General features: G+C 38.0%; 1 protein-coding gene and 1 pseudogene across 4 annotated transcripts in view; one reads left to right on the forward strand and one right to left on the reverse strand.

Moving 5' to 3' along the window:
* The window catches only part of FCHSD2 (FCH and double SH3 domains 2), a 332,064-nt gene that overhangs the window by 97,523 nt on the left and 212,657 nt on the right, over window positions 1-21,884 (reverse strand).
* LOC718565 (large ribosomal subunit protein eL15 pseudogene) lies at window positions 6,330-7,102 on the forward strand (annotated as a pseudogene).

A 21,884-nucleotide genomic window follows, 5' to 3' on the forward strand; every position in this document is an offset into this window, starting at 1 on the left:
GTTGAGTTCAGAACCCCAACTCCCAAACTCATAATGTTAAATACTCAAAATAGTGAAGAAAAAAAAAAAAAGGAATATTCTAAGGACAAATTCAGAAACTTAGAAATCTGGAATGCTCCACCGAACATTTATTTTACAGCAAAGTGTAAACGTCCCAGAACTTGTTTGAAGAAGATTATGATGAATTAGGAGGGAAAATGGGTCATTTTCCTAAGCATTTGATGTAATTTCCCCTAAAGGAAGAACTTTAAACAGTCCCCTCCTTATTTAGATCCAGGAAGGGCACAGATTCTTTAGCAATAAAGTTATGCTGAAATCCCTTGAGTCTCCTTAATGCAGCCTAGAAAAACAAACTCTTCTTTTCTAAGAGCAATGGGCATTTCTAAAATAGCCTTTGGTAAACGTCAAGGATATAAATATGAAGATGATGGTAAATGTGAGTTGTCTTAAAATTAAATCATGAAATTCTACAGTCTTTCTTTGCTGATATTGGAAGAAAACACTGATTGCCTCTTGCTTTTGTTTATCTTTTTCAGAAGACCCCAAGCTACACCTAATCAGGTTAAAAAGAGAAAGGAGCTTTCTACAAATTTAAAGAAATCAAAACAAGTACTGGGCTGTATTTACATTACTGTAAATATCTTCATATGTAGTTGAATTTGTCAATTGATATAAAGTAAAATCTGAAACATATCACCTAATTTTTTATGTGGTTGTTTTATTTAAAAGCAGAGTTACTTTAGGTTACTTCAGGTTCTGTGAAAGAGGAAACAAATAAGGAAGTTTATGTCTGTAAATTACAAAACCAGGAAAGGAAAATTTCAATGCTGTTTTTCTGTAAAGTTTGTGTTATCCTCTTGCATTACTACTAGCATGCAAGATAAGTCAGATGCCTGAAAAAGATCTGCTGTACTACTTATGCTGACCTAGTTGTGAGTGTGCTAAAACCACATAATATTTAGGTTGCCATCTCAAAACAGCATGGGCAGTAGAAAACCTTGAACGATATATACTTTCATTCAAACCCCAGTTCTACCACTCACTAGCAACCATCACTCTGGGAAGACATTGACCATTCTTGAGCTTTCCATTCCTTATCTGACAGAATCATAAGAGTGTGGTATGTGTAAATGATGGTTATTAAAATAATAGGGCTTAACCATTTCTATATTCTACCAGAGAATTTCATCTATCTCCCTTGTAAGACTATAGTAGGGAATTTTGATTACAGACTTGGTTTTTGAGTCTGACTCTATTATATACTTGAGCAGTAGAAATGCTCTAAGTCTGTTACCTTAACTATAAAATAATTAAAACATAGCATCTTCTTAAGAGGTCTGTTAAATCAATATTTTCTATGTACCATTTTAATTCCCTTGTTTCTTTTACTATATATTTTGGCATGGTTGCCTGGGAATTATCAGTGTGATTTTGTCAAACTCAAGAATCTTGACCACGCGCCATGGCTCATGCCTGTAATCCCAGTACTTTAGAAGGCCAAGATGGGAGGCTTGCTTGAGGCCAGGAGTTGGAGACCAGCGTGGTCAACATAGCAAGACTCCATCTCTAATTTAGAAAAGAAATAACAATTTTTAAAAAAGAATCTCAATTGACTGACCTTTAAATTCAGCTTCTCCCTTCTGCCAACTTAACTTTGCTGCTGAACACTTTTAGTATATCTTTATTTCAGTTATTGTATTTTTAACTCCAGAATTTCTATTTGATTCCTTTTCATAATTTGTATCTCTTTGATGATATTCTTTATTTGGTGAGATATCATTCTCATACTTTCCTTCAGTTCTTCAGAGATGGTTTCCTTAGCTCTTTGATATATATTAAAAATCGGCAATTTAAAATCTTTGTCTAGTAAGTCCAATGTATGAACTTCCTTGGAGACAGTTTCCCTTGTCTCCTTTTTTTCCTGTGTATGGGCTATATATTCCCATTTCTTTACATGCTTCATAATCTTGTTAAAAATTAAACATTTAAATAGCAGATTTCTGCTCTCCAACCATGCCATCCGATAGCAAAGAGGAGTTCTTCCTTAGCTGCGGTCCTGATAAAGAACAGAATATGAACACAGTTGCATAGCTGGAGGAAGACAGAGCCAGAGGACCAAAGGCTTGATGAAGGAACTCTTAAGGCTTTTGGGGAAACTAAAATAGAAGTTTAGATATTTAGGTATCTAAATCAGAAAAACGTATATATTAGACAGTAAATATGATTGCTGCAAATAAAAAAATTCTTGGCATTTCAGTTTAGTCTGAGAATTTTCCTATATTCATCTTTTGGCCATATTATTTAAATGGTCTCTTTTGTGTGCATTTTTGACATCAAAGTATTGAACTGACAGAAAGCATTTAGCACAAAGAAATATAAAGTCTTAGTGTTAGTTCAGGAGACAATATCTCTGATGCTGGCCAATTCAAGTATTCCTTACATTGACATTTTAGGGAAGAGTTAATATACATTTCATGGACATATGGGACCATTAACGGAAAGGCAAGATCTGATCTCTTTAGATGTTTCCATTGCTCTCTTCTAAAATAACAACTGGCAGTTGCATTAAACATGGCGTGACATGTCCTTTACAGCCCCAAGACAGCCTTTAACTGGAACAATCTCACATGTATGGTATACTCACAAATGATAGCTAAATTTCTTTTTAAATTTCTTTTATTTTATTATTTTTTTTGAGATGGAGTCTTGCTCTGTTGCCAGGCTGGAGTGCAGTGGTGCCATCTTGGCTCACTGCAACCTCTGCATCCTGGGTTCAAGTGATTCTCCTGCCTCAGCCTCCCGAGTAGCTGGGACTACAGGCGCGCGCCACCATGCCCAGCTAATTTTTGTATTTTTAGTAGAAATGGGGTTTCACCATGTTGGCCAGGATGGTCTCAATCGCTTCACCTTGTGATCCGCCTGCCTCGGCCTCCCAAAGTGCTGGGATTATCGGCGTGAGCCACTGAGTCTGGCCTTATCTTATATTTTTAAAGACAAGGTTTTACCATGCTGCCCAAGCTGGTCTCGAACTCCTAAGCTCAACGCCTGCCTTGGCCTCTCAAAGTTCTAGGACTACAGGCATGAGCCACAGCGCCCAGCCTGACAGCTAAATTTCTTTGCACCTGCCTTATCTATGCAACTCAGGATATTATGACAAAAAAACCTTACGATAAGCACAATAATAATTATATTCAAAAATTCAGTTTGATATATATATATATATATATTTTTTTTTTTTTTTTTTTTTTTGAGACGGAGTCTCGCTGTCACCCAGGCTGGAGTGCAGTGGCACAATCTTGGCTCACAGCAAGCTCCGCCTCCCGGGTTCACACCATTCTCCTGCCTCAGCCTCCCGAGTAGCTGGGACTACAGGTGCCTGCCACCACGCCTGGGTAATTTTTTGTATTTTTAGTAGAGATGGCGTTTCACCGTTTTAGCCAGCATGGTCTCGATCTCCTGACCTCGTGATCCGCCCACCTCAGCCTCCCAAAGTGCTGGGATTACAGACGTGAGCCACTGGGCCTGGCCAAAATATGTTTTTAGAACCTACTCCGTGCCAAGAACTATGCTAAGCATTAACTCTGTTTGTCTATGTGCTTTTGAATACATAACCATGAGAACCTGGGCAAGCAGTGGAAACAAAAATGTAACACAGGATAATTTCAATTATACAGGGTGCTAGAAGAGAGGCACCTAGACAAACATGAGGGTTTAAAAATGATTTTCTATAGGAAATAATGTCTGAGTGCAACCAATTATGCTAGGCACCATGGGAAATACAGAACATAAGATAAAATACGTGAAACAAAGAATAATGTAGCTGTTAATATAATTTAAAATAAGAGTAAGCGCTATGTCTGAATGTTAAGGGAAACAACAGAATAATGCTGGCTGGAGTTTTCAGGGAGTATGTCTCTAAGGAGTATGTCTAAGGAGTATGACACGAATTGAGATAGGAGGAAAGCATTCCAGGTAGGAAAATACATCCCCAGCACCCTCAATGGCAGAATTTAGTTACCTGCAGTAAATAAATGAAGAGTGCTGAAGGTAAGACTGGGGCAGTATTATGCAGATTACGAAGGAGTTTTTTGTGGTTTTTTTTTTGAGATGGAGTTTTGCTCTTGTTGTCCAGACTGGAGTGCAATGGCGCGATCTCGGCTTACTGCAACCTCTGTCTCCTGGGTTCAAGTGATTCTCGAGATTTATACTTGAATTTTATGTCAGCCAGTTGAGACTATTAGACAAGGCTATTAGCAGAAGTTCAAGAAACCTGGCATAGCTAGAAGAACTGAGAAAGTTTCAAAGATCGAGACAAGAAGGGTCTAGGATAGTTAAAGGTATTCAAAGCAGTAGCCGGTTTGGGGAGAATTTGCCTTCTATTCTCTTCCTTGCTGGTGTCTAGGTATGCCCACAGCCAGCAAAACAAGTGAGGGATTTGCAGGGTGTCCTTTTCCTGACAGAATGAGAGGCGAGCAGATCATAGCATCTCACCAGATGGAGAAGCTTAGGCATCTTCTAGCAAGTAGTGGAAGTCTCTATAGGTTTGTCTGGAGAGGGTCAATTTTCATCATTCTTTTACTTGTATTCTACAGAAACAGTGGAAAGGAACCTGTCTTGAAAGTCCTTCAGAATTACATTAGTCACAGTTTTCATTAACAGAATAGTTCAGTTCTAAACTACTGAAAAAAATCATTATCAAGCCAATCCAAGACTAACTTATCATTTTGATTTTTGTTTTCTTAATAAATTCATTTGGTTTTACAATGGTTTCTGAATTACACTCTAAAGCTGATTTAAGATTATAAATATTTTCTAAAAAAATATAATAAGGATAAAGTCACAGAAGTTTTGATCTTTACATAATAAAAGTGGCCTCTGAGCTACTAAACAATGTGGGATATTTTCAAATTTTAATACAGTAGCCAAACTGTACTTTTTTGGGGGTATATGGTTATTCAGAATATCAAATCTTTCAAGAACAGAGCCTATGAAAAAAAGAATCTGTTTCCTTATTATAAACACTCACATGTCCATTCTAAAGTCAATTCCAGCAAAAACTTGTGCTGTGCTCAGCAATAGTTGAATCACAGAAAAAAACATTAGCAGAGGACATCAGGAAGGAAGGAAGGTCAAGAAAGACAGGATCCACTTCTCAGCAGCATGACAGTAATTCCCCCCTAAAAATTATAACCAAGCATTTTCCCCCCAGTCAGTAAGATTGTGGTGGCAACAAATTGGGTCTCACAAACCTTTCTAAGGAATGGCTTTTTAATTATTAAACAAAAATTAAGTTTCAACTTCCATGTTCCACAGTTTAATGGTATCCACAATTATAACTTAATTTTCTCTAGAGAGTTATAGAGATTTATTTAGATGTTAAAAGCTGCCTGTTTGATGAATATATTTCAGTTTCTCGGTTAGAATTTGATCACTGAGAAAATTCTCTGGCTTATAGGAAATCTTTGAAGACAGTTGATGGCTCTTTATTTTCCTTTTTTCTTTTTGAGACGGGGTCTTGCTCTGTCACCCAGGCTGGAGTGTAGTGGTACAATCTAGGCTCACCGCAATCCCTGCCTCCTGGGTTCAAGTGATTCTCATGCCTCAGCCTCTCAAGCAGCTGGGATTACAGGTGCCCACCAAGACACTCAGCTAATTTTTGTATTTTTAGTAGAGATGGGGTTTCACCATGTTTGTCAGGCTGGTCTCGAACTCCTGACCTCAAGTGATCTGCCCACCTTGGCCTCTCAAGTGTTGGGATTACAGGCGTGAGCTACCATGCCTGGCCTTGATGGCTCTTTCTATAACTCAGTAGTAACGTTCCAGGGAGTTTCTTCGAGAACATCTGCTTGTACAGTCCCCTCTGGCAAGAGCCCCTAGTGTTTTATGCGGCAGTGCTATATAGCCTGTGTAGAAAATGCAAGCAAATCCAAATTGAAAAGGCATTTATGGCCTACCATAGGTGACTCTTGGGTCTAATTTCATAGAAGCAGGACAAATAAAATTCAGCCCCAAGTTGGAATCACCTTTGCCATCATCCTTAGCCTTTTAAACTCATCACTACCAAGATTCTAAATACCGAAAGCCTCACAATATCTAAATGGGGCTTTGTGTGTTTATATTATGCTTACCACAAATGCATCACACTTTCAATACTGAAGGGCCTTTTATAAAGCATGTTAGTATTTTAGTTGATGTAAACAGGTTTGACTAGAAACATGTTAGTCTCTAAAATGCAGTTACCAAGTATTTTTTTAATATTAAAAGAAATAATATATGTAAGGAGGTTAGTATAATATGTGGCAATAAATAGTCAGTAAATAAGTTATTTTCCTTTCTGTCTGGCGGTAGCCATCAGGTAAGCCAAGATGGGTGCATACCCACACATCCAGGAGCTATGGAGAAAGAAGCAGTCTCACATCATGCACTTTCTTCTGAGGGTCAGCTGCTGCCTGACCAGCTCTCTGCTCTCCACAGGGCTCCCCACCCCACCCAGCCTGATAAAGTGCGCCGACCGGGCTGCAAGGCCAAGCAAGGTTACATTATATATAGGATTCGTGTTCGCCGTGGTGGCCGAAAACGCCCAGTTCCTAAGGGTGTGACTAACGGCAAGCCTGTTCATCATGGTGTTAACCAGCTAAAGTTTGCCTGAAGCCTTCAGTTCGTTGCAGAGGAGTGAGCTGGACACCACTGTGGGGCTCTGAGAGTCCTGAATTCTTACTGGGATGGTGAAGATTCCACACACAAGTTTTTTGAGGTTATCCTCATTGATCCATTCCATAAAGCTATCAGAAGAAATCCTGACACCCAATGAATCACCAAACCAGTCCACAAGCACAGAGAGATGCATGGGCTGACATCTACAGGCCAAAAGAGCCATGGGCTTGGAAAGGGCCATTAAGTTCCACCACGCTATTGGTGGTTCTCACCGGGCAGCTTAGAGAAGGTGCAATACTCTCCAGCTCCACCATTACCACTAATATAAGTAAAGTTTGTAAAATTCATACCTAATAAACAATTTAGGACAGTCAAAAAAATAAATAAATAAGCTATTTTCATATTTTTATTCTCCTTCAAGGGACCAGAGGCCACATGAGTCTTGTTCACTATGTGTCCCCAGTAAATGACACATAGAATGACAGTAAATATTTGTTAAATTATGAATTAATGAATGGCCTCAAGTAAAAACCTTTGCTAACAGTCACTGAATCCCACATGTCCAAAATAGTATCTAAGAGGATATAAAAACTGTACTTAAATTATAATTTATATAATTTTTAAATTTATAAAAATATAAATTATAAATTATGTTGGATGTCAATTTGCTTAGTATAAAATATAGACTCCAACTCTATTAATATATTATTACTTATTATTACTTTATCATTAATTGTTTTGTTCTTTTATTGATCTATCCTTTAACTCATTTTTACTAGTCAGAAGAGTTGTTTAAACAACATGAAATAATGTTCAATTTGTTAGTAAGCAAAAAATTAAAAATTAAGAATTTTTTACCTTCATCCAGATGGTTGCTCACATATGTACATTTGTTTAAATACAAACCACAGTTTTGACAAGGGTGCAAGGATAGGCACTTTCATACACTGTTTTCAGAAGCATATATTGAGATAATCTTTTCGAATCAGTTAGTCAAATGAAAAGTATTAACCAATCTTTGTTTTTGACCAGGGAATGCAGCTTTTAAAAAAGATATCTTAAGGAAGTTATCAAAGAGGTGTATAAAGATTTGTAAAAAAGAACCTTCACTAAAAACCATAAAAAAAGCTTTATAAAAGCATAAAAAAGTAAGAAAATTAATTGCATATTAATATGATCAAATACTATGCAGTTATTAAAATCACATTTTCAAGTAACATGTAAAGGCAGTGATACGGTTTACATTTTTTGTCCCCTCAACATCTCATGTTGAAATGTGATCTCCAGTGTTGGAGGTGGGCCTAGTAGGGAGTGTCTGTGTCATGGGGCAGATCCCTCATGAATGGCTTGCTGCTGTCCTCACAGTAATGAGAGCATTCTCACTCTATGAGTTCACGCTAGAGCTGGCTATTTAAAAGAGCCCGGCAGCTCCCTCCTCTCTTGCTCCATCTCTTGCCATATGACATGCGGTCCTCCACTTTGCCTTCTGCCATGATTGTAAGCTTCCTGAGGCCTTACCAGAAGCAGATGCCAGCACCATGCTCTCTGTACAGTCTGCAGGACTGTAAGCCAAAATAAACCTCTTTTCTTTATATTACCCAGCCTCATGTATTTCTTTAAAGCAATGCAAATGGGCTAACACAGGCAGGAATAGCTCAGAATGTATTTTATGTGAAAAAAGAAAAGGACTTAGGTATATAACAATTTTGAAACATGTATATGCAATATATGCATAGGAAAGATTAGAAGGATATGCCAAGATTACAGTAAGAGTGGTTTACTTTTACAATGTGAAGTTATTTTAAATTTATCTTTAGGTTTTCTGTACTTTTCAAATTTTATTTTGGTACTTTGCTAATCAAACAGAAAATATATACTTTATAAAAATTAAAAAGTACTGACAAACATGCTATAGAATGCTATGGTATATGCTATGCTATTCATTTTATTTTATTTTTATTATGGCTATCCTAGAGGGTGTGAAGTCATATCTCATTGTTTTGTTTTTAGACACAGGGTCTCGCTCTATCACTCAGGCTGGAGTGCAGTGGTTTGATCATAGTTCTCTGCAGCTTCAAACTCTTGGACTTAAGCAATCCTCCCACCTCAGGCTTCCAAATAGTTAGGACTACAGGTGCATACTTCCAGAAGTGCTGGGATTATAGGTGTGAGCCACCATGCCTGGCTAAATCACAGATTCATTAATACTGACTTTCCTTTTTCATTGAGACGGAGTTTCGCTCGTTGCTCACGCTGGAGTGCAATGGTGCGATCTCAGCTCACTGCAACCTCTGCCTCCCAGGTTCAAGCAATTCTCCTTCCTTAGCCTCCCGGGTAGCTAGGATTACAGGCACGTACCACCATGCCTGGCTAATTTTTTGTATTTTTAGTAGAAATGGGGTTTCCCCACGTTAGCTCGGCTGGTCTCGAACTCCTGACCTCAGGTGATCTGCCCACCTCTACCTCCCAAAGTGCTGGGATTACAGGAATGAGCCACCTTGCCTGGCCCTGACTTTTGTATTTACTATCCACATTTAACACTTCTTTCAACTTCAACCTACTTAATTCAACTATAGTTAGGATTAACTGAGGACTACTGAATAGAATTCCAAGATGCTTGATGGAGAGGTTTGAGTAGGAAAGGATTAGTGAGACACTGAATCAGGAAAAAGGCAGCACAGAACAGCATGGATTATGGGAAAACAGTAGATGTGAAATTCACATTACCTTAGTTATTTATTAATAGCTTTAATGAAAGGGAAGGAAATTGAAGAGACTGACAGGTGAGGAGATGAAGGGCACAGAGATGGAAATGAGAATTCCCTGGGTCAGTCTATTTGATTTTTGAACATATATGTTTTAAGTGTTTTACATATTTAAAGTATAAAATTATATTGGCTGTTCTGTTCACTGACTCAGGCACTCAGAATGATACCTCACACTTAGTATTTATTCAAGAAATATTTGCTGAATAAGATACATTAACATTATATTTTGATATTTTATTAGCTCATTAACTGCAAGAAGTTTCAGTTAGCACATCTATAATTAAATATTTGTTCTAAGGCATGTAAAAATATTGTAAACCACTACACTAAGAACATATGAAGATAAACTAAATATTAAATACTCAGACTTTAATCACTATTCATTGTGATGCTGCCAACTTTAACTTCTATTGCATGACATGGAGTTAAAACTAGACAATTACATGGTCAATAATTACAATGCTCAAAATGTCAATACCTGCCAATATCCTCTAACGCAAGTCTGTAAAATAGGTATTGTGGAAGTATCTAGCATATTTTACCTTTAAAATACGATGGTATAAACAGAGTAATAGCTACCATTTACAGAGTATCTATTATATTCCAGGAGCTTTGTGCAGTAACTGTACTTTTTACAACCACCCTTACAGTAGACAACATTTTCATTTTACAGAGCAGGAACCTGAGTTCCAAGATGTTAAGTATAATGCCCAGGGAAAGTTTTCAAGCTTAGGTAACATTCATATTCACAAGACTACTCAGAAGGATGTAGGACAAAAATGACTGCCTGCCAACAAGGCAGCACCAGGTGCTCCTCTTTGTGGGACTAGTCTTTGCAGCCATCTATGCAATAGCTCACCCAGCTACCCAAGAGCTATTCTCCTTGTGTCCCAGCCCGCTTTCCCAGGCCCCAGGTGAGATTCAGGTCCAAGAAAATGGGACTCACATCACTGGATCTGGGAGTCACTCTGGTTTAACAGCTGCATGCCCCATGGGGCCAACATCTCTTAACAACAATGTTATAGGTACAAAGCATTTTCCAATATATCTTATGCCTCATTAAGGGCTTTAAACCAAGTGGAAGACCTAGGTTTATGTTCAAGTTTATTGAAACTTCCCTTGGGTAAGAAATTCAGTGCGTCACAAGAGAAGCTTGAACTCTTCTCTTCCAGACTCACACCCAGGCCCACGTCTGGCCAAGAGGAGGAGAACTGAAGAGGTTTTCCCACAACAATGGTTGATCTACAAAAATCCACTTACCCTCTCCCATTTAGTGTCCCCTCTGACTTGTGATACACACTTACAAGCTGTCTGACTAGAATTAAAGCCAAAGTCAGTGTTTACTTGACTCACATAGGAATTGACCACGAGATCTTATTCTAAGCAATGAACTAATCAACCAGAGTCACCAAGTCTAGCAAGAAATGGGTATATTATAATAAAAGATTAATAGCCACACCACTATACCGCTGGTCCTAGGGACGTGTAGGAACTCCCATCCTCCAGCATATTCTGTTGGAACAGCCCTTACTTTAAATGTCCCAAAAGTTAGTCCACAGATTTCTCTGAGTATAAATTACAGTGTGCTAAAATCATTAGTTAAAAAAACACATTGAAAACATAATTTTCTGATTACAGAATACATGCTCAATAAAGAACATTAAATACAGAAAAATCCAAAGAAAACAAAAATCACAGGTAATCGCACATAAATATGGGAATATTAACTTATAAAACAGACTTTAAAAACAAATTCAGGACTATATTTTACATATTATTTATGATTCTCATTTTAATCAGTTAATACAGTGTTAACATTTTCCATGGCACTATAATGGTATAATCTTATACAACATATAATTTTTATGACATCGTTTGGATATTATACATTTTTTGTTTGTTTTGTTTTTTTGAGATGAAGTCTTACTCTGTCGCCCAGGCTAGAGTGCAGTGGTGTGATCTCAGCTCACTGCAACCTCCACCTCCCGGTTTCAAGCAATTCTTCTGCCTCAGCCTCCTGATTAGCTGAGGGAGATTAGGGATTACAGGTGTGTGCCACCAGGCCTGGCTAATTTTTGTATTTTTAGTAGAGATGGGGTTTTGCCATGTGGGCCAGGCTGGTCTTGAACTCCCGGACTCAAGCAATCCACCCACCTCAGCCTCCCAAAGTGCTGGGATTACAAGCATGAGCCACCGCGCCCAGCCACTGGATATCATAAATTATTGGCTGCTTATTATGAAACACTTCAATTACTTCAAAATTACTGAATGTTTTATTTTTCAACATTTTAGTTGCTTTCCACTTTTAATCTCATTGTAATCATCAAGGATGTAGATAAATATCATAATAGATGTTTATTACATCCTTAGAATAAATTCTTACAATATAATTTCTGAGACAAAAAGTATAGTTTATTTTTAGGCATTTGACACATATTACCAATAAATCCTCCAAAACAACTGTATCAATTTACATTATTAATAGAATATGAATGCATTAACAAAATTTTAACTTACCATTTTAATGGATACAATTAAGATTAACATTGTTATAATTTCCATTTCTTTGATTATTGGTGGGGTGCTAGATTTTCAGTCACTAGTCTTATTTTTTATTGCGATATTAGTCACACACCATTAAGTTCATCGTTTTAAAGTACACAATGCAGTGGCTTTTAGTATATTCACAAAGTTATGCAACCATCACTATTATCTAATTCCAGAACATTTTTATCTCCACAAAAAGAAACCTGGCCAGGTGTGGTGGCTCACGCCTGTAATCGCAGCACTTTGGGAGGCCCATGGTGGGCAGATCACCTGAGGTCAGGAGTTGAAGGCCAGCCTGGCCAACATGGTGAAACCCCGTCTCTACTAAAAACACAAAAATTGGCCGGGTGTGGTGGTGGGTGCCTTTAATTATAGCTACTTGGGAGGCTGAGAACTCTAGCCTGGGCAACAAACAGCAAAACTCCATCAGAGGGGAGGGGAGGGGAGGGGAGGGGAGGGGAGGGGAGGGGAGAAGAAAGAAGGAAGGGAGGAAGGGAGGGAGGGAGGAAGGAAGGAAAGGAAGGAAAGGAAGGAAGGAAGGAAGGAAGGAAGGAAGGAAGGAAGGAAGGAAGGAAGGAAGGAAGGAAGGAAGGGAGGAAGGGAGGGAGGAAGGGAGGAAGGGAGGAAGGGAGAAAGAGAAAGAGAGACAGAGAGAAAGAAAGACAGAGAGAGAGAGCGAAAGGGAGAGAAAGAAACAGAGAGAAAGAGAGAAAGAAAGAGACACAGAGAAGGAAGGAAGAAAGAAAAGAAAAGAAAAAAGAAAAGAAAAGAAAAAGAAACTTTATACCCATTAAGTAGTCAGTGCCCTCTCCCCCAGTGCCTGGCAACCACTAATCTACTTTCTACATTTATGGATTTGCCTATTCTGGACAAATGAAATGGAATCACACAATATATACAGCCTTTTGTGTCTGGCTTCTTTCACTTAACACAGAGTTTTCAAGGTCTATCCATATTGTAGCATAAATCAGTACTACATTCAATTTTATGGTTGATAATATTCCATTGTATGGGTATACCACATTTTGTCTATCCATTCACTAGTTGATGGACATTTGGGTTGTTTCCACCTTTGGATTACTATGAATAATGCTGCTACAAACATTTGTGTACACAACTTTTTGCTTGAACACCTGTTTTCAATTCTCTTGGGTATATATCTAAGAGTGGAGTTTCGGGGTCATATGACAATTCTGTTGAATATTTTGAGAAACCACCAAATGTTAATGTTCACATCACTGTTTTTCCACAACGGTTGTTCCATTTTACATTCTCACCCAATTTCTCCGTCTCCTCACCAACACTTCTTATTTTGTTTTTAAAAATTTTAGTCATCCTAGTGGATGTGAAGTGGTATTTCATTGTGACTTTGATTTGCACATTTCTAATGAATAATGGTATTACTCATCTTTGGGGAAAAAGTCTACTAAAGTCCTTGCCCTTTAAAAAAAACTGAGTTATTTGTCTTTTTATTGAATTGTAAAGCTTCTTTATATATTCTAAATATTAAATCCTTTTCAGATATGTAATTCGCAAGTATTTTCTCCCATTCTGTGGGGTGTCTTCACTTTCTTCATAGATTCCTTTGATGCACAAAAGTTTTTATTTCTGCAATTTGTCTATTCTTTCTTTGGTTGCTTGTGTTTTTCATGATATCTGGGAAACTGTTGCCTATTCTAGTTTACACAGACTTGTGTTTTTCTTTCCCCCCTCAAAGAGTTTTATATAGTTTTAGCTCTTAAGTCTTTGATTCATTTTGAATTAATTTTTATATATGCTGTGAGGTAGAGGTCCAACTTCATTCTTTTTGCATGTGGATATTCAGTTGTGCCAGTACCATTTGTTGAAAGACTATTCTTTCCTCCAATGAATTGCTTTAGTACCTCTGTTGACAATCAGCTACTGATGTATGGTTACCAGTCTTTTGTATTTCCCTTTTTAAAACTGAATTTGTAGCTTTTCCTTATTTCTTTTAGGATATTTTAATTTTTCATTTATAAGAATACTTAACACCCACATTATCATTTGGCTTCTCAGATATTTAGAGGCAGCACAGGTAGTGGTTGTAGTGGAAACTATTTGTTGTTGTCTGCCAACATCTGTTATCCCTTTCTTTCTGGGCACACGCTGTGGGACTACACTTCCTAGCCCCCATACCTGCTGTGAGATTGACCACGTGACTAAGTTCTCTCTAATTCAATGTGAACAGAAGTAACATATGCTCCTTTAAGGACTAGATCTTAAGAGAACAGGTGTGTCTTCTCCATGCTCTCTTTCCCCTATCCACTGGCTAGAACTCAAATAAATCAATGACACAGGTTCAGCCAGGCATGAGAGAAAGTGATGGAGCTACCCTGCTATCTGAGTCTTTAAATAACTTCATGAGGCAAATGCTACCTATCTACTCTGAACCATTGCATGAGAAATAATTAACATCAGTCTTGTGTGAACCACTGCATTTTGGGTCTCCCTATTTTAATTATTTAGCCTTTATCCTAATTAATACAGGATTAGTATCTGGTGTAGGACATTGCTATAACAAAAAAACTAATATAGGTGGCATCTGTTAAGTGGCAGAGTTGCAAATAGTGAAGAAACAGATGCTGCAGATTGGGAAGCTGGTAAATCTTGTTACACCATGACAAAACATCTGGCATATGATAACACAGCGGACGAGAGCTACAGATCATGCAGGTCTAGGGCAGAGTTTCTCAACCTTGGCACTGTGACTTATATGTAAAGCACTTACTACAAGGCCTGGCATTTAGCTCAATAAATGTTTGTGTTGGTGTTATTAGTATACATTTCTGAACTGTGGGATTATAAAATTTATCATCATTTTCCCATAGAGTGCTTGCCTTTGCTAGAATCCTTAAAAATCTCACCCTTACACTAAGATCAGATAAACATTCTCACATGTTTTTCTCTATTACATTTATTTTTAACAAACCTGTAACTTACTTTGGTCTGATATGATGGAAGAAACAAAATTTTTCTTCCTAAGAGTCTCAACGTCATGACTTTTATAATCTGTTATTTTCCCACTGATTTGAGGTTTACCCTTTTACAATCTCTTTATAAATTCTTAATATCTAACTGAGATCAATCATGCTTGCTGAGGAAATGAGGCTAGGGTTCAGTATCGCAAAGTACTTACTCCCATAAAACTTAGGGAAAATCCTATTTGATAAGAACACTGTAACAGCTGTACTCTTTCTTTCACTTACAAGATAACTTTCGAATCTACATGTTGTTGGCATTTTCAACAGACACACTTTAGGGCATTTTTATTTTTGGCAAAAATCAAAAATTCCCTGAAGCTTCATGGTAGGTCTGCACATGTCTTACCAAATGAAGACAAGGTTAGACAGGAAGAACACCCATGAGTTTAATGCTTGGAAACTCCCTGTGTACTTTAACTTATACTGGTCTTGCTTGGTTACTCAGATGAAGCAACTCTCTCTTCTCTATCTTAATACCAGAAAGATATATATGGCCTATAAAGGAAAACACTAATCTAATGTTAGTCTTTAGTACTTTTAGAGCAAAAACAATTCCATACACTTTTTTGTTTGCTTGTGTTCACCAAGTTTGCCTATCTTTTTTTTTTTTTTTTTAAGACAGGATCTCACTCTGACCTAGTGTGGAGTACAGTGGCACTCTTTCAGCTCACTGCAACTTCCGTCTCCCGGGTTCAAGTGATTCTCCTGCCTCAGTCTCCTGAGTAGCTGGGATTACAGGCATGTGTCACCATGCCCAGCTAATTTTTGTATTTTTAGTAGAGACGAGGTTTCACCATGTTGGCCAGGCTGGTCTCGAACTCCTGACCTCAAGTGATCTACCGGCCTCGGCCTCTCAAAGTGCTGCAGTTACAGATATGAGCCACTATGCCCGACCTGTTTAACTATTTTGGTAAGAAAATTTGGTTAAGATACATAAGAGCTTATTGGTAGAAATGAGACATTAAGTTATATGGATTAGTGGAAGATAAGGAAAAGAAGAAAGATAAATGAATATTTACAGAACACCTACTATGTGCCAGCCACTTACACATATTTACAATTCATGAAAAGGATATTGTTCACCTTATTTCCATAGGTGAAGAAACAGGATCTCACAGTTTAAGATATATAATAAAGCAATAAAAGCCTACTCCTGGAGGGAGGCTTTCTTGATAGAATTATCTGCTTTTCCTCAAGGTCAGCAGTTCACCCTCTTTAAAGCCTCAGACAATCCTGAAGCAAACACAACTACTCCTCTATGGTGCCGGTAGACTTTGACTTGAAAAAATTTTGTTACGGAAAGTGCAAAGAATATGAGATATTTATGAAGTTACTGTGCTCCAATAGAAAATAAAATAAACATAGTATTAGATATTAAGAAAAGTAAAACAGGCCAGAAAACATGAGACGCCTGACAGTGCTGGATCAGAAAGAAAAGGTATAGTCAGAGAAGAGGAACATTCTTTGAGAAATGGTCTTGAGAAAGCATGATAAGCATCAGACACTAAGGTAGTGAGGTAAACTCCAGATCTTAGATCTCCAGAAACATACTGCTGATGATGAGTATACTTCCCATCAATTCCTTTTTCAAAATTCCTTTTTCACAATTTCTTTTTCAAAAAATCTTTAATCTCTAATTCTGTTTTCTGAAATATCTACTTTGGAACATAAATTCTCTCTCTTAAGGCCAGTTGAGAACTTATTTGACACTAATATTCCTTGTAAAACATCATCTAATTTACAGCTATATAAAAGATACTGCTAATATATCACCTAAATCAATTTCAACCACATGAATTTATTAAACATGAATCCATAAAAAGTCACTCAACAAATATTTATCAAGAGTCTACTATTTGTCAGACATTATTCCAGGTACTGGAGACACTGCATGGGAAAAAAAAAACCCCCACAAAAACTCTTGCTCTTCAATGTTATGGCAAGATGTAATAAATACAATAAACATAAACAAAGTAAAGAAATAGAGAATGAAGAAAAGACGCCGCCTTATGTTGTGTAGTCAGGGAAGGCCTCACTGTTAGAGTCACATTTGAGCAAAGACTTGAATGGAGTCAGGGAGTATCAAGATCTGTGGCTATCTGGCAGAAGAGCTTGCTTGAGGAAACATCATGTGTAAAAGTCCAGAGGTGACAGTGTGCTTGGTGTGGAACAGTAAAAGGCAAATATGGTTAAATTACAGTGAGGGAAAGGATAGCAGATGACCTAGGACTTTGATAAGAATTCTGAATTTTAAATTTAGTGAGAATAGAAACCACTAGTAGGCTCTGCCCAAAGAAATGACATAATCTGACTTAGGTTATAAAAGGATCACTTTGGCTATTATGCAGAGAACAGACATAAAGGTGGGGGTGGGAGCAGAAAGCCAATTAGAAGAATCTTGCTAAAGTACATGCAAAGATAATAATGGTGGCTTAGATTATTAGACTATTAGCAGTGAATGTGGGGAATTTTTTTTTTTTTTTTTTTTTTTTGAGACAGGGTCTCACTCTGTCACCTACGCTGGAGTGCAGTGGCACAGCATAGCGGCTCACCACAAGCCTCAAATAACTGGGCTCATGCAATCCTCTCAACTCAGCCTCCTGAGTAGCTGGGACCACAAGTGCATGCCACCATACCTGGCTAAGTATTTTATTTTTTGTAGAGATGGGGTCTCACATTGCTCAGGGTGATCACAAACTCCTGGGCTCAAGTGATCCATCCCCTTCAGCCTCCCAAAGTGTTGGGATTACAGGTGTGAGCTACCACGACTGGCCAAAAAATCATTCTATTTAAAGGAATTATTAATGGGATGAATGTGGGGTTTGGAGTGGGGCAAGAAGGATGACACTAAGACTTTTAGCTTGAGTAATTGCAAGAATATAGTTGTCATTACTGAAATTGGGAAGATCAAAAGAGTAGCAAGTTTGGGAGGGAAAAATCAAAGGCTGAGTAGGTAACCAGGCTGGTTAGGAGATGAGTAATGTACAAAGAGATTAAGAAAATATATTGAATATGATGAAAGCCAAATTTATCAATGGTAAGGAAGATAATTACATACAAATATAGAAAGGGGGAAGGCCACAAAGAATCCTGAAGTACTGAACTGGCCATCAGCCACCTCATTGTGAATTGATATCTCTACATACACAAACACACACACAGATAAGATACAGAAACAGATCTGGCTGTATGTATATGTAACAGAGATGGGAAAAAACTGAAGTGTTTTTTCTACTCTCACTCACCACTCAACACAATACTTCTGACTTCAGATGTGTGGGGACTTTTTCCTACATGCCAAACAATTCCCTGGCAGACACCAACTGGGCATCCTCCAATCCAATTCTGACACTCTTCCTGGATGGCGTCAGGTCTCACAGACTGCTAACCCACAAGACTGCTCCCCACTTCAGATGCTAATTGGAAGTCTCGGGTTGTGACCTGTACTTCTGACCAACCAGCTAAAAATTGGCGTTCCTATGACCCCTTTCTTAGGGTTGATTAGTTTGCTACAGTGGGTCACAGAACCCAAGGAAACATTTTATTTATACTTATTTATTATAAAAGATTATTACAAAAATACAGATGAACAGCCAGATAGAAGAAATGCATAGGGCAAGGTATGGAAGAAGGCATGTGAGGCTTCCATGCCCTCTCTGGGTGGGCTAACCTCCAGGAAGCTCCCCAAACCCTGTCCTGGGTTTTTCATGGAGGCTTCATTACATGGGCATAATTGATTACACCACTGGCTAATGGTGATCAAGTCAACCTTTAGCTCCTCTCTGAAGTAGGTAGGTGGGGTGGAGCTAAAAGTTCCAACCCTTTAATCATGTTTGGATCCCTTGGCAACCAGCCCCCATCCTGACGGTATTCAAGAGCCCACTAAGAGTCACTTCATTAAAACAAGATTCTCCTATGATCCAGGAAACTCCAAGGGATTTGGAAACTCTGTGTCATACACTCCTGTCATTCAGGAAATTAGAAAGGTCTTAGCAGCTCTGTGACAGGAACTGGGGTCAAAGACCAAATATACGAACAAAAGATTATCTTAGTGCCCCTTATCTACAAAGGCTTTAGGAGCTCTGTGCCAGGAACTTGGGGGCAGAGACCAAACATGTATTTCAAATTATAATATTACAGTGTGTACATACATATATTTCCTAGTTCTGCCCACTAAGAAGGACTAGAAGTAACAGCACTCAGAAGCAATGAGCACACAAAGTGCTTAGTTTTTAAATAACATCTTCCACTAAAAGGAAATAGGGGTTCTTGGGGAAATAGTTGATTCCAGAATTGGGGTGAAGAAAGTACATGATAAGCCTGGAACATCCTGCACCAACCAGAAAGGAAGTGCTCAGAGAACGATGGGGACATACTCCTATCAGTCAAGTATGGAGCAATTTGAGCATAAAAATAAATAATAATAATAATAAATTTCAATCCATTGAATAAAACAGAAATCCATGGACATAATGATATAAATAAATAAACAAGTACATAAATGGCAGAGAATAGAAACTTCTTCTTTCATTAGAATGCCAACTAAGAAAAGTAGAAAAAATGATGAAAATAGAAAACCACCATTTGGCAACCATCATAAAGGTGGCTGATTCAGTAGAGTTTCATCAAAGTATGCTAAGGCTGGTGAGTGGAGGTCTGACAAGGAACAGGATATTGGCAGAGACTCCCCACAAAATACTATTTGTCTCAATCTGTTGAGGCTGATACAAGAAATACCATAAAGTGTGACTTATAATCAACAGGTGATTATAATCAACTGTGACTTATAATCAACAGCATTAATTTCTCTTACTTCTGGAGACTGAGAGGTCCAAGATCAAGGCGCCAGCAGATTTGGTGTCTGGTGAGGGCCCACTTCCTGGATCATGGACAATGCCTTCTCACATGGCGGAAAGGGCAAGAGGTCTCTCTTGGACTTCTTTTATAAGGGCACTGATCCCAACAATGAGGGTTTTGCCCTCATGCCTTAACCAAAGACCCCACCTCCTACTACTATCCCCTTGGGGGTCAGGACCTCAATATATGAATTTTGGGGAAACTTCAGACCATAGCACTATTGCATAGGGGAAAAAAATGATTTCATAGTGGGGGAAAAAAAAAACAAAAAAAACCCAGAAGACCCCAAACTGACTAGGTGACCAATATTAACATCACCAGGGGTGAGACAGTTTGACATCATACACTTCTTCATATGATATACAGAGAAGACACAGCATCATTTCTAAGGCATTTCTGCCAAGAATGCATGATCTGACAGACATCCAACAGAATCAAAGGACTCTGCTCTTTAAAACTGCCAAAGTCATAAAAGACAGGAAAAAATGAGGAACTCTTCTAGATTGAAGGAGACTAAAGAGACATGGCAACTAAATGTAATAAATGATCCTGGATTGGATCTCAAGTCAGAAATAAAAAAGATATTTTTGGAACACCTCGTAAAAATGTGTATTGGGTCTGTGGATTGGATGGCAGTATCTACTGATGTTGATTTCCTGATTTGGATGGTTAGGTAAGAGAGTAATCTTGCATGGGGGATATAAATTCTGGAGTATTGAGAGGTGAGGAGGCATTATGTTCACGACTTGCTCTCAAATGGATCAGAAAAAGAATAATGATAATGGATATAGATATTTATATATACACAAGCACATAAACAAGTATATAGTGAGGGAGAGGGAACAAATAGAACAAAATGTTAACTGGGGCATATAGGAGTTTGTACTTTCTTGCAATTTTTCTACAAGTTTGGAATTATATAAACATAAATTATTTTAAAAAGTTAACATAAAAATAAACCTATTCTTCATTTCTATTGAATGATAAATGTATACAATATCTGAATCTACAGATATGTATATATCTAAACACACACGACTCTTACCTTACCATTTAACTACTTTAAAGTACTCGTTTGTAATCTTAAAAGATTTTGACTTCATTTCACATGAAAACCTCAGCAATAAATGTTCCCACTATTTTACAAAGGGGAAAGATGGCTTGCTTTAAATCAAGTTAGAGGAAAACCTTTGATGCTAAGGACTAGAGTGAAAAAGTGACAAGTTCTGGCCAGGTGCAGTGGCTCACACCTGGAATCCTAGCACTTTGGAAGGCTGAGGCAGGTGGATCACTTGAGGTCAGGAGTTCGAGACCAGCCTGGCCAACATGGTGAAACCCTGTCTCTCCCAAAAACATAAAAATTAGTTGGGCGTGGTGGTGCTGACCTGTAGTACCACCTACTTGGGAGGCTGAGGCAGGAGAATCACTGGAACCCAGGAGGCGGAGGCTGCAGTGAGCTGAGATCGCGCCACTGCACTCCAGCTGGGCAACAGAGCGACGCTCTGTCTCAAGAAAGCAAAATAAAACAACAACAAAAAACAGTTGCTGGACTCTATGTAAACACCATGGAACAAAATCTAATAACTGAGTATTTCAATATTTTCCTATACTGATCCATCAGTTTCGACCTCAAGTTCACCAACTCCACTTTCCCCTTTTATTAAAAATCTACCTTCAGAGAAAGGTCTCTTATCTCCTTCCCAAGTTTTATCTATAGTCACTTAAAAGTGATCAGATTTAAGAAAAAAAAGTTATCTATTTTAACCAAATCTCCCTAAGAAATAATCCTTTTAAAAGTTGAAAAAAATAAACAATAACAAAAAATTCAGACTCTTGTTTCATAAAAGGACATTCCAGTCTGCCAGAACAATTTACCCGTTTCCATCTATGGAAACAGGAGCACTGGAATAGATAAGTCTCTCAATTATTTTCTTGCTTCAGGACTCCTACAGGATATTACATATACTCATCAGTAAGATGTGTGTGTGTGTGTGTGTGTGTGTGTGTGTGTGTGTGTGTGTATGTACATGCATGTGTGCATGGGACATGCATCTCC

Source organism: Macaca mulatta, chromosome 14 (assembly GCF_049350105.2).
Source record: "Macaca mulatta isolate MMU2019108-1 chromosome 14, T2T-MMU8v2.0, whole genome shotgun sequence".
Lineage (NCBI taxonomy): Eukaryota > Metazoa > Chordata > Mammalia > Primates > Cercopithecidae > Macaca > Macaca mulatta.